Below are 12,839 nucleotides of genomic sequence, written 5' to 3'. Positions count from 1 at the left end.
GAAAACTGGCTTATATGGTCAGAGTTCTTGGCAAGTTTAGAACTTTAAATTAAATTAGCATGTAAAATACAATCATAACAGAACACAAGTACACATTCACACATAAGAATAATGCAGTCTTTCTCATAAATTATTTGAACTCAAACATCCACGGGTACCCAACATCATTTATCATCAATACTTCACAGAAAGAATATATTTAAAAAGGAAAGGCGCCTGGCAATGCAGTTTGATGGGAGCAAAAGTAGATAGGTACTATAGTCACTTGGAAGTGAAGCTGGTGGGCTCAACTTGCAAAAAAAATATGCAGGTTTAGTTCAAAAAGCATGTTCATTTCTATGCTAGACAATTTTAGCCTACCCTGCACAGCTTGAACTTGTAGAGGGCAAACTTGTGGGTTAATGGGTTGGCGTGCTTAATTTTTTTAAGACATAAAGTGAAAGATCATTCTCTCAATTCTCAAACCCTCACCATTATTCACATTATTAAAATAATTCAAATTATGTACTTATTACATACTGCCATTATTACTTGTCATATTTAGTTTGTTGAGATAGTTATAAATTTATGACCAATCAAGTACATTAGTGCAGCATGCACCCAACCAAAGACTTTTTCAAAATTTAATTTGAGTAAAATATTTTCAAGTAGGCACAAGTAATATATCCATATTTTTTTTAAGGTTATATGGAGTTTAAACTCTTTCTTGTTATGTTGCCATTTGAAGTAATGCCATCTCGAGTGGTATATGAATCATTTTTAGAGATATTTAAAATGATTTATATATCAATCTTCAAATCTTCTTCAACGGCTTTTGAATTATGAGTTATTAGATAGTCAAGCTATGGACAAATCCCAACTTTATTTTTTCTTGTATTGTCTTTGTTATGATAATTTACTTCAATGAACTTAGAATTTTTCGGCTAGGAAAAAAAAGTTTAACCCATTAACCTACCAACCCGTTACAGGCTAGTGGGTTAGTAGAAATACAACTCGCACAAGATACAAGTTATACCAACTCATCGCAAGTTGACCCATATTACTAACTATACTTGGAAGAGCTTTAGTGATGAGCTTCGAGGCTTTAACAATATAGTTGTTGAGAATGATAGGTTTTGTCTAATCATGGAACTTAGTCCCACATCAGTTAGTAAAGTATGAGCAAAGCAATGAGTAGGTATAAAAGCTGAGCAAACTATATTTGGAAGCATATCTTTCTTGACCTTTTGGCTAAGATCAAGCGTAGTATCTATTTTAATCAATTTAAAATGTGATACGTGAGCCATCAACCCGCATGATTTTAAATTAATTTTTTGAGGGGGAGGATTCACTATAGTAGCTTGCTATTAGGACTCTCGTGTGTCACCCTTGTGTTGCACTACAACATGGCCTAGCATACCCCTTTAAATCTTAGTTTAAGTTTCGTGGCTCAATTTCATTGAAGTGTGCTTATGCAATTATGACCTAATTGTATTGTAACTTAAAGAGCCTTTCCATTGTGATATATGGGCCTGACATACCCTATGAATATTGGTTTTAGGTTATGAGGCCCAATTTGGTTGAAATAGGCTTTTGCATTTACAACCCAGTTATATTGTAACCTAGCAAGAATCTTCCCTTTTTGTTTTTTTAGAATGTTATTAGTATTATCTTTGTAGATGGTATTAACTGTAACATCATAAAAAATTTAACCCTAATTAACTAAGCTTAATTAGGAAAATTAAGTGAATTAATGTAGTGTGTAGCCAGAGAGATCTAATATGTGTGTTCAGTTGTGATTTTAACCTTAAATACAGGTTCAAAGTAAAATTAAGTCACTTAGGCATTAAAAATTGAGATAAGCTAAAGAATGAGCCTCTGTACTACATGCCGTGGCGTGCAACACATCTAGCACAGCACACAAATGGCAATAAGTGAGAAGAGACCTCTTTGTACTATAGTCACAACGCATGGCTAGGTTTCTTCTCAAATTAATCACCGTCTATGTAAAAAATCAGAAGAAAGGAGGAGAAAATGAAAGCATGCCATTTGCTCTAATAGGGCATAAATTTAAGGATTATTAGAGATATTTCGAGGCCTCTTAACATCAAATAAAAGTCCCATATGTCCTTTACTTCCATTCTCCTTTCCTTTTTTCTAGTTTGGGAGTTAGGATAATGATTTTCGACTCATATGAGCTATAAGTTAGAACCCATTAACTTAAATAGAGTTATTAGAACTTTAAACATAGTATTAATGGTTTTATGGATGGTTAGTTGGTGAGGGCCATTAATAGCTGAAAATGACATTAATGGAGGAAGTTGGAGTTGTTTTAAAGCCATTAATAATAGTTTAATAGTTCATTAATGACAATGTGAGCTATTGAAATATAACAAATCCAATGGTTATGATTGGGAGTAAATTTGTGATTTTGATAAAAAGAGATTGTGGAGTTAGAATGTTGTAAATTTCCTAAATAAGGGATAATGATGATATTCTTACAATTTCATTGTAGAGTAACCAAATTGGCACCATTCAAGCTTGAGAAAAGCTTTAGAAAGCTTGTGTTTTGAGGGGTAAACTTTGACCTCTCAAAGGTTTGAGATAATTGAGGAAAAATTTAGTTTATGTTTTTGTGTGTTAGTTAATTATGTGTTTGGAAGATTGTTTTTGTAACTAATGGATGTAGTAAACTCATGTAATGCAAATTTGGTAATAGGATGTAATGTGCAAGTATGCATGTTGTTGACATGAATAAAGTGCATAGTCATACACATTGATGAGAGTATAGCGCATGTATATTTTTGAAAATAAATGTCATGAGTTATATACATACTGAGTTATGTGGAGTATAACGAAGCAAAATTGTGTGAACATGATATGATGTGATTAATGTTATTTAAATGACATACTAGGTGTCAATATATGCATAGTATAATCATTAGTAGGAGTTTCACCTAGGGAGAGGAGTGTGGTAAATTCACATGGTAATGACATCTTATCGTTGGAATCGAAAGCTTGTCTTAACACCGACAGTTGGAATTGGGAGGTAGTCATTGTCTCTTGGTTGATTAGGGACCGTCCCACTTGCTCTTCAAGGAACTTAAACCTAGCTAATCTCTATCGGTTCATGAGGAGACTAGATTAAGGTTTGACGCCTCATGGTGATTAGTATTAAAGGAAGTCATGAATCACAAGTGAGTGGGTTTGTTATGGCCTGACAGCTCCTTAGGGCTGTGTTAGTTTGAGTTATGGACATAGCCACTAAATAACCACCGATTTCATGTCAGAGGTATTAGGAGAGTATGAAGTTGGTATTGATCATGCATTTTATTTCTGGCTATATGGTTGTTATTATTTCGACCTCAAGATGTGTATTTGTGAAATAAATGTGATAATATGCATTAATGCCTGATCACATGGTTGTTAGTTTTGTAGCCGAGGCTGTAGTTATAATTTAGTATGTGATGCTTATAAAGTTATTTAATTGCTATTTGCATCTATAATTAATTGATATACAATTGTATAGGCTTGATTGACCTTGGCTATTGAGTGGTTGTACTCACCTCTCGTTCTTCAATATTACAGGGCCTAGCTCATCAAATCAGGACAGGGGAAAATGATGGAGGGAAAGAATTTTGCGTAAATCCTACTTGTAGGCCTCTTATGTGTATTTTGAAGTTATTTGCTAACTAAGACAACATACAATTCATTTTCACTACTTGGATTATGGTTAAAAATATCTCATATATTTTGTACCCTGAGATATTGATAAATGATTATAGAACTTAATAGGGCTAAAATACTAGTGTGAGTACGTTATTGTGTAAGTGATTGATATTAATGATGGTATGTAGGTTTATGCCAAATGAACTCCCCTTATTGTTTTTGTTAATTGAGGGATTGAGTGTTGAAATTTTAATATTCATATTTTTGATTGATTGTAGTATGTTGCATGAGTCCATCATAATCCATTAAGTGTAGTTTAAAAGTCGGTGTATGTTTTTGGCATTTGTATTATGGTTTAGGCATTCTAGTTGTGTATTTATATGAAAAAGGAGAAAGATTTAAAGCGGGTGTCCAACTTTGGTTAGAAAAATGATTTGGGTATGAAGGTAGTGCCATTAGTTAGAGTCAGGAGAAAGATCTCTATAGACACCTAAATCATGTCAATTAGACATTAGATAGAGTTTTGGGACATATCAGAAGTTCGTCTCAGGTGCTATCATTTGATAGCAAAATACTATCAAATTTTGTGCAATGCACCATGGCGTGTGACACAAAAATGACACGTCACAATGCATATGTTATATGTCATGGCGCATGTAATATCTTTGCTTAAAATGATGTTTCCTCACTTCTTTTGCAAATGCTACAAGGTATTGGATTTCCATGTTTATGCATAGTGATTTTACTCTGATTATGGATAAATATGTGGATTTAAAGAGTATTATATGGATTTCCATGCTTCTACATAGTGATTTTACCTCAGTTTTGGAGTTAACTGAGGTTTAGAAAGAAGAGTATTACATTTATTGTCATACTTTCTCAAGAAATGATCATTAAAATTTTGAGGGCATTAAATAATATTTTATTTTTAAATATAAGAGAAACTATTCTATATATTTTTATTTTTTATTATAAGTAAAATTACAAATTTTAAGAAACATTTTTTCCAAATTGACTCAAATGAATGGTATCATTAAATTGGAAAAAAATAAACATTAATTATAAGGGTATTTTAGTTCAACTATTTGAATTTTAGATATAATTATTATGATAAATTAATTTTTTTAAATATATGAGTTTATTAAAAATTTTCTATATTTGAAAACAAAAGGAGTACCCATGAATTTGATTTAATAAAAAAAAAAATTTACTGGGTTGAGTTTACCTGGATAATCTGAAATTTATAGCTTCATTATATTTGGAGGGTTAGAATTAGAAAGGTGCTAGCTATCCTCTTTAGAATATATTTCTTGCGTACCTTATTAGTTATGTTAATTAGCTGTAATTTGGCTATAGGGCACATTTATTCTGATGTTCCCTTCTAGTCTAGTTTATAGGACAGAGAAAGGGCATTTATTTTTATCCTATTGATAATGCATTTTAATGATTATTGTATTCATCTTTATCCTTTTGCTTTTGTTAAATATTAAGAATGTTATTAATTCTAGAGTAATTTTTTTTTTTGGCATTCCAGCCATAGAGTATTTTATTTAAATTATGTATATCTAATAAGGGTAAAGTTAAAAATTTATTAAATTTTTAAAAAGAATTAATGAGATTTAAGATTTTTTTTTAATTCTAGTAAAAATGTTGGAAGTAAATTATAAATATGATCAAAAAAAGTATAGATTATGATTACAATCAAATCATAAAAGCACAAATTAATGATAATTATATTCTTGATAAATTTTTTTAAAAAGTTTTAAATATCAGTTTAAATAATTATAAATTCAAAACTTTTAATTACAAATAATACATTTAAATTTTAAATATAATTCTTAATTTGTAACAAGATTTGTAAGTTATTTTTTATTAATTTATTCTCTTGAATTTAAATGTTATTCCCTTTTATAGAAAGTACTTCCTCTTGTTCATATTATAAGGAATTTTTTAGAAACTTTACTTGATTTAAAATATAATATATTGGGTAGTTTTTATAATTTTTTTATTAACTATACTCATACTTTATTTATTATTTATTTGAAAAAAATGATCCATTATAATTTTAATTTTTATTATTAAGATACTAATATATGTTATTTAATGAAAGTATAATTAATATTTTAAAAAAAAATTAAAATTTTAACTAACATTATTTAAAAAAAAACGTGAAATAGTCAATCCTTTGAATCAGAAGAGGAAGTACGTAGCACATTTTCATTTTTAAAAGGCATTGATTTAATGATTTTGATTTGAAATTGTTGTACTGGCGACTTTTAAAATTTATTTTATGGGGCACTTGATTAATTTGACTTGTAACTTCTCATAGTATTTACGTCATGCATGCAGAGAAAATTATAAGAGCCACAACAAAAAGAGTGCATGTATGCAAAACTAGGTGATGGATGTATCATGATACTCATACTTTTGATGAAAAACATGGATAATCCATATTTAATGTTTTAAATTTTATATTTATTAAAATAAAAAATTATTAAAATTATTTAAAATTTTTTATATATTTGCTTATCAACCAACTGGAACAAATAGATTTAGTTTAAATGATATAAATTTAATATTAAATTTTTTTATAAATTAACTATCCACATTTACTCTAAATATTTTAAATTTAAAATTTTTAACTTCTATTTATTTTAATTTTTTAAAAAACTTCTAGTTAGAATATTATCTTTATTATTAATATTTTATTTATAAAAAATAATATTAAATATGGACCATTCAGGATACATTTAGATAGTTAATTTATAAAAATTATAAAAAATTTTATTATTAAATTAGACCATTTAGATGAAATCTATATTATCTAAAGTTATAATAAACAAATTTACTAAAAAAATTATAAATTTAATTTTAATAAATATAAATAAAAAAATAAAAATGTTAAATTTGAATCATCCAAATTAAAAGTCTGGATGGTGTATATACATCAAAGTGATAAGTAAACATCGGAAAAGACGGACCACAAGGCGGCACAATAGAAGTATTTTTTTTGCGAAAGAGCCATGCAAGCATCATAATTGGCATCAACACAAATCTTTGTTTATTTAAACCTCAGGAGTCACACTCCTAAATAATCATTGTCCTCTGTCTTTTTAGAATCCACGGCAAAGCGTAAGCTTTTTGCTGCTCTATCTCAAATTTTAGCCATAATAGCCACCATTCTGGGCTTGTGCCTTCATCCCAATCTTGGGTTTGCTTTGTAGTCATCTTCATCTTCTTCCTCGAAACTGATTGTCCAGCAACAATGAGACTAGGTCGAGAGGCTACCAGGTCATATGTTTAACGTTAACTTCGCACATTACATGGGTATGTTATATCACCATGAACCAAAACGCTGGGAGAGCATTGTTTTACTGGTTCTTTGAAGCTGCCTCACATCCAAAAACTAACTACGTGTTTGGATAAAACAAATAATTGATTTTTTAGGTAAAATAATCAATTTCAATGAAATTTATCCAAACAGCTCAAAATAATACTAATCGATTACCATGGCTGGAATTGATTATTCTAATAAGCTTGACGAGGTTGTTTTTTATTCAGATCAATTACCATTACAATATTATGAACTACCTGTCTCTGGTCTTATCTCTCGTCTCTCACTATCTTCGATCTCCTTCTTCTGCCATCACTCAGTGGAGATCCGCTGCCTCAAACCGTTCACCCCAACGTCTCAGTCGGGTCTGACGATGACCAAGGTCCACAATCAGGAAGGCCCCGGCTGGCAGTGTTGGATTGCTCCAGCATTAAGAGTTTGCCACTTCCCTGATGCATCCACATTTTTTCTATCATTACAGCTCAGTAAATAAATGATACCTGGAAGTCTTCGGACCAGCACTCTTAACACGAACAAACAATTATAAAGTTCATGATATGCGACTATGCTCGTTAATCGCCGAGCTGAGTAATTTATTTTGCTTAACCCAGTTGCAAAATTTTGACGTTTTCACAGAGGCAAATTTGTTGTTCATTGAATCTTTAGTCAAAGTTGGTTTTTCTTACACCAACACTTCTTCTGATCTCACCATATTAGAGGATAGTTTTGTTGGTCAGTTTCATTTTACTGAATCTAAACTCTTTAACAATGCTCACCATATGACCAGAATTTGAAAAAGGTTGTTGAATTAATGACATAGTCTGAAAAAAAAAAGAAAATTCTCAATTTATCTTTATTAAATGCATCATGTTAAAAAACACTTTGTTTCTGATCATCTATAACCTTTTACTCTACTAATAGAAAATTGTAAAAGGGCAAAAGTTAGAAGAAAGTAACTAGTTATTCATCTTTTAATGTAAATTGACTTATAAAAAGGATAATTGGTTTCTTTTAAAAGGTGATTTATATAGAGAATCAGAAGAAGTACTTTTAAAAAAATTTAGAATATTTAAGTTTTTAAAAATAATCAAAATTTGATAAGAAAAATAAAATTTCTTACTATTTTGAGAAGTTATTTAACGGCTTCTAATTATTTTGGCTTTTGTGTAATGTTTTTTTTTAAATTATTGTAACCAAATGCAAAATAATCGCATTAATAGTACATTTTGATTAATGAGAATTAGGACTTGTCACAATTGTGTCCATTTGACAAGTGAGAATCACAATCGTGTCCATCTCTCTCTCTCTCTCTCTCTCTCTAAAATTACATAAAATGTAAAAATAATTAAAAATAAAAATTTAATATATAAAATAAATATTTACATACCTTACAAGTTTTCTCTATGTGGTTTCATGTTTTGACACGATTAAATGATTAGCTTATTATCAATACTATTAAACCATAGGTTTCCCATTCAATTATGCAACCGATTTTTTACAAATTTAGCAAAAAAAGCTCTTTCTATAGTTATTGTGACAACAGATAATATCATTGCTAGCTTTAATCATTTTCTCACACTTAACTTCACATTCTCACGCCATTCACTATATCTCTCATCTCAAACTCTGTTTTGTAATAAAAAGTCTCTCTATCTTATTATCTTTAGGTCTTCTTTTAGTTTTTGTATGTTTTAAAATTTTAGATTTCATTTTTATTAAGGTTATTTATTATTTAGTTTGACTTTAGATTTGTAAAATATTAAAAAGGAAAATTAAAATTATATTCTTATACAAGTAACTAAATTTAAATTTAATAAATTTAAAATTAAAATCTATTAGGCTAAAATGAAATATAAAAGATCTAAATATTTTTGAACTGAAATACATTTTAATTAGATTTGTTAAATTATATTCTTATTATGGTCTAAATTTGTCTTTTAGTTTGAGCAATTGACCAAGGCTAAAATGTTCGAATTACACAAAGCATTATTTGTTTCTTCATGTGGATAATTGACTGAGGAAAACTGAATTGAACCATTTGATTCTATTGAAAGATCAATACATCATTAGTTTGATCATGCTTTTTGACCACATTAGATCAATACACCATGAACCAAAACCTATACTGTTCCAACTTTATAAACCTCAATATACCAAAGGTTAGCTTTAATCTAAGGGGAAAACGTAAAATAGTAACCTTAGTTGTGATTAAACTTCTCAAGTTTTTGGTTATCTTTGTGATCCAACTTCCTAGCAATGAGACAGTAGGAGCATTTGTGTCTACACAAATATTGTATAATGCATTCCATGGAAGACATGGCAATTCAATGGTTTGAAAGTAATACTAATTGGATAGCACACTTCATTTTTTTCACTCCTGCACTATTTTTTTGTAATAAAAGAGAACAAGAAACCTAGAAGGTTATAGTAATTTTTTTTATTTTATATATGAAAAAATCATTAACGATTTTTTTTTTTTTTTGTTGTTCACAAGTGAAAACACCTATGATGAATGGAAGTGGTAATCAACGTAACCTCGAAGAACATGTACATATATATAAAATGTCCTCAATGAGAGCATTTCATTTTAGCATCAAACGATTCTCACATCTCGGCTATACTCATCGTTTATGTCCGTTGAACGATGCTCTGCATTTTTTCTATAGACTGTAGTCACTGTTTCAGTCCCATGACGGATGGCTGCTACACTTAGCTACCTCTTTTCCTCTCTCTCTTCTTCTCGCTTCTTTATCCGTTCCTTTTCCTCCTTCGTCTTCGTCTGTCACTTCTTTCTCTCCCTCTCTCTATTCTCTGAAATTTTTGGAACCCCAAGCTCCTCATTCTCAATCTTAGTTGCACCACCGCCAGATCTTAGTATCTGGTCGTCGGAGAAAATATGGCCGAGTCTTCTTCTCTGACGCCTGAGCAACCCTTGTGGAGTTATCTCATCTGACGAAATACAAAGGTACGCATTTTCTTTTTCATCATCGTCTCGCCCGTCTCTCTACTCTCTCCCTCTCTCGCTTCTATAAGCTCTTTCCCCTTTTTCTTCTTCATCAATTTATTCTTGGCTTTACTATCTTTCGCTTCTTGATCGATTTCTTCTTCTTCTTTGCAGTCTTCTTCTCCTCCACGGATGAAGGAAATGAAATAAATTTCTGGAACAATCTCAACGCTCATTGCGTCGCTACCAGAAATCACTCCTCCATCCTAGCTATTGGATATTGTTTGACACTGTATTGGAAAAATTGTTTATGACATGATATAATTGATTTATCATGTTAAATGTTATCATGAACGTTTCTTGTGCATCATAGGATATAAAATTCTTACCCATGTTGGAACCGTGTAAAATGAATTAAACCATTTAAGTGTAAGTATTAAATTAGGTGTCTTCATTCATCATGCATGTTAAACAAACATGGGCCATATTTACAAATGAGGTGCGTTATGTTCGTTTACTATTTAAATTGGATTATATATGTTTCACTCATATAACTTATAGGCTTTATTTCATCTTTATGGGTCTGAAACATTAAAATTGCATTGACTACACCAATTTTTTTTATATATTATGAAACTTTTAATTATTTTTAAATACAAAAGTAATATGCTTTATTATAAACATCAGAAAATATAGGCTTTTATGCAAGGCTTCTCCCAGTAAATGCTAGCATAATATAATATAATAATATGATGCCATTTTGGTAATTGAGGGTAAAAATATATTTACATTAAAGGGTCTAGGAATTTTGGCATTTTGTGAGATTTTATTGTATTTTCATCTTTTATGTGTGACTTTACAGTAATTCTCCCTTTTATATATGTCAGGCTTGTTCACCATGCTAAGTGTTCTAAGTCTTCACTGTCTCAGCTCTGAGATCTCCACAAGCATCTGAGGCAAGTTAAAAAATTTTTTATTCTTGATCTTTCATTCTTCAATCTTCGCGGCCTCTTGGCGTTGTTTCTTGAGCTAACCATTTTTCATTTCCTTCAAATTTTCTTCTCTCATAATTTCTTTTATCTATTCACTTTCATTTTGGTTTCTGTTTTTTTGGTTTCTTCATACTCTACCTCCATGAAAGATATTTCATGAGACTTGACAAATGTTAATAAACCAAAATGACATAAGCCAAAAGTGTGTATGGATTTAGTTCATCTATTCTTTTGTTAGTTTTTTTGTTACACAAAGTTTGAAAAATAAATCATATTATTCATAAACCATAATATGTAAATATTGCATTTTTATCCATAAAAGTTGATTCTAGCAACAAAAAGAAAAAGTTAGTTTTTGGTAATATGCCAAACTGTTCTCCAATAGGAGGACATGTGTGTGAAAGAAAATTGCAATCACATGAAGGGTGGGAGTTACTCATATTTTGTAGGGAGAATGACACAAAAATCCCTCTCAAGAGAGATAAATGATAGAAAGGTACCACAAAATAAAGTAATTGTTTCAAAGGTACTTTGTTATTATATCCTTTAGTGAAATAAGTAATAACACCCTGAGCACACTGAAACTGAAAAGCCACATCACGCGTGACTTGTGCCCATTTGTACCTCCAGCCTCCAACAATGTTTTGGTAAAATTATAGTTTTACATCCAAAATTTGTTAAACAAATTTGTAATACAATTTTTTATTTTTAAATTAAATATTATAATTATTTTTAATATGAAAATAATTTGGCAGTTAAATTTTTAAAAATTTATTATATTTTAAAAGTCACAATTACCAGTTAATAATAATATTTTTAAATATTATGACAAAATCTCTGATATCTTATTTATGAATTTTATTTTAAAAATCAAAATTATTTTAAAAGATTAAATTTTGTGACTTTGACAGTTTATTTTTTAAAATATTTTCTGGCATATTTAAACATATTTTTACTAACGGATAATAGTGGCTTTTAAAATATAATAATTATCTAAAAATTTAACATCAAATATTTTGGTATTAAAACTAATTATAAGATTTACAATGAAAATAAAAAATAGTATTCTAAAAAAATTTAAAAATTTGGGTTTAGAAGTATAATTCTTGCCTATAACAAGGTTTGATCTGCTGTGACTCTTGACGCTTTAAAATAGTCCCTTGACACTTTAAAATAATTACTTCATTTTATTAATATGAATGACAAAGAAGTCTCTTAAAATAATTAGTCTCAATAATTAGGCCAAAAAAATTAATGAGTGAAAATGATAAATAAATTATAAACTCGGATTATTTTAATGATCAACTTAATGATCGTCAATGTCCAAAGTAGGCAATTTAGTGCACAGGACATAATTGAATAAAATATTTCTTTGTTCTTTTCATTATTGTTTTTGATAAAAATTAATTTTAAACAAAAAATTAGTATGAATGAAACTAACAAATATATTGTAAGCTCAAACCATTTTAATGGCCAAACTGAAGATAGTAAATGTTTAAAGTAGTAAATTTAACGCACAAGATACCGTTGAATAAAATAATTTTTAACATTCTTTTTTATTATTGTTTTTGATAAAAAAATTAATTATATTAAATAAAAAATTATTTTATGAAAAAATTGTAATATTTTTAACAGTAGGGAAAATAATCCTTTGATTAAATTCTATGCGATTTTGTTGACTTATTGTCAAAGCATGAATGAGACTATTTGCCACGTATCATTGTATTAGAAATTCGAATACATTATGATTAATTAATCCAAATAAGACTTAATTAAAATGGAAAATATTAATTAATTATAAAAGATGATAATGATTGACTTGGAAGATGAAAACATGTATATGCCCTAATTTAAGTATAACAAAAAATTAATTAAAAATTGAAGAAAAGAGTTGACAGATATGAGAAAGATGGTTTTAATT

General features: G+C 29.1%; 1 non-coding gene across 1 annotated transcript; it reads left to right on the top strand.

Moving 5' to 3' along the window:
- Positions 1-1,209: 1,209 nt before the first annotated feature.
- Positions 1,210-1,404, top strand: LOC129321118 (U2 spliceosomal RNA). Its single transcript, XR_008595914.1, has one exon. It is a non-coding gene; the product is annotated as a U2 spliceosomal RNA (small nuclear RNA).
- The last annotated feature ends 11,435 nt before the right edge of the window (positions 1,405-12,839 follow it).

This window comes from Prosopis cineraria, unplaced genomic scaffold, assembly GCF_029017545.1.
Source record: "Prosopis cineraria cultivar Desert tree isolate PC_DT_omini unplaced genomic scaffold, ASM2901754v1 PC9, whole genome shotgun sequence".
In the NCBI taxonomy this organism is placed as follows: domain Eukaryota; kingdom Viridiplantae; phylum Streptophyta; class Magnoliopsida; order Fabales; family Fabaceae; genus Prosopis; species Prosopis cineraria.
This window is presented reverse-complemented; position numbering and strand designations above follow the sequence as displayed.